Raw genomic sequence first — 1,493 nt, 5'->3', positions numbered from 1 at the left:
CTCCCGGCGCCTATTTATACTATAGTCGCACCGGTAGTGACGTCATGGCTGTCGCCGGCCAACAAGTTGGTGTTTTTTCAATGTATGCTTCAGACACGGGTCACGACGAGGCGTTCCCCATAGCGACCCCTAGAGGACGCAGTTCGAAGTTCCCATGAAAGGGAACTCAGCATTTCTGACAGGAGCAGAGCAGCAATTACCCACAATGCACTGCTAATTACCCAAAGTAAACAGAGAGCTCCTGTGACGGCCCTCGTCGATAAACTCAGAAACACGCGTGTGAAAGTGTGACACAAACACGATTCTCACACACTAATCATCAGCAGCAGATGCTTTTATCCAAAACCACTCAAGCTATGAATCTGATCAGTTCATGCGCTCCCTGAGAATCGAACCCATGACCTGCTGTTGCAAGTTTTGAACTTTCATCATGCGAATATCTAATTATTTTTAGTTATCTATGAATCCCTGTCACTGAATCAGTTACACAAACGAATGAATCAGTGTGGATGACTCTCTGAAGATTCGTCTGACTGCATCATAATTAACAGCAAACGCTTTCCAAAAGCACACAGCCAAGTCATCTGCTCACGTTCATCTGCGGTTTACACACGGATGAGTAGTAAAGCGTCTGCTCGACTCCTGCTGTACTGCAAGCACTCACATGACACCAGCGCAGAGACGTGATGAAACCAACACAGCGGAGGACCAGCTGAACTGATGCTGAACCTCAGACGCACGCCACAGAAGAGCTGAAACACAGATTTATAGTTTCAAGAATAAAGACCCAACTAATACTGTCAAAAATTATGTGTACATTATGAGTAGAATATTAGGCTATTTGGAAAGTAGTTCACTTCTATTATGTTACATGACTCTACTCGCTAAAGTACAGAACTGTTAGATGTGTTTAAATCAAATTTTATTTTAATATTTTTTATTTATTTTTATTTTAAGAGTGTAAATTTTAATTTTAATTCAAATTATTAAATGGATGCCACCTTATTGGGACAAAAGCCCTCCCTACACCTAACCCTACCTGATACATTATTTTCAACTTTTTGATTATTTCCTTCAATTTGATTATTTGTGATGTGATTTGAAATTTGAAAAGGGAGAAAAAAAGTTCGCCAAAAGGCAGATTCGAACCCGGGTCTATTGCGTCAAAAGAGTATGACACACGCTTTACTATCTATGTCTTTTGTAATGTTGACATGCCCAATCACACGTTGGTGGGTGGAGTTAGTGTAAATAGCTTCTGCCAACAAGGCGGGCTATTTGCACTTAGTGTAAATAGACACTCCGATTTTGTTTTTTATTCCCAACAGAAACAGTTGCCCACAGAAAATAAACAGGGGGCGCTGCAGCACCCTCACTTCCCGCGCCTATGGATCAGATACTATTTTGTGTGCGCTACTGTCATCATTACGACCGCAAACATATTCTATTACTACTACTACACTACACTTTTCAATTAATTTAATTTAATCAAG

The 1,493-nt window shown here is 40.9% G+C and overlaps 1 pseudogene; it reads right to left on the bottom strand.

Moving 5' to 3' along the window:
- LOC107709762 (PDZ domain-containing RING finger protein 4-like) overlaps positions 1 to 642 on the bottom strand; it is a 35,756-nt pseudogene extending 35,114 nt beyond the window's left edge.
- Between the last annotated feature and the right edge of the window lie 851 nt (positions 643 to 1,493).

The sequence above is a fragment of the Sinocyclocheilus rhinocerous genome, unplaced genomic scaffold (assembly GCF_001515625.1).
Source record: "Sinocyclocheilus rhinocerous isolate Xijiao unplaced genomic scaffold, SAMN03320098_v1.1 scaffold1468, whole genome shotgun sequence".
Taxonomy (NCBI): domain Eukaryota; kingdom Metazoa; phylum Chordata; class Actinopteri; order Cypriniformes; family Cyprinidae; genus Sinocyclocheilus; species Sinocyclocheilus rhinocerous.
Note: the sequence above shows the minus strand (reverse complement) of the source record. Positions and strands in the feature narration are given on the sequence as shown.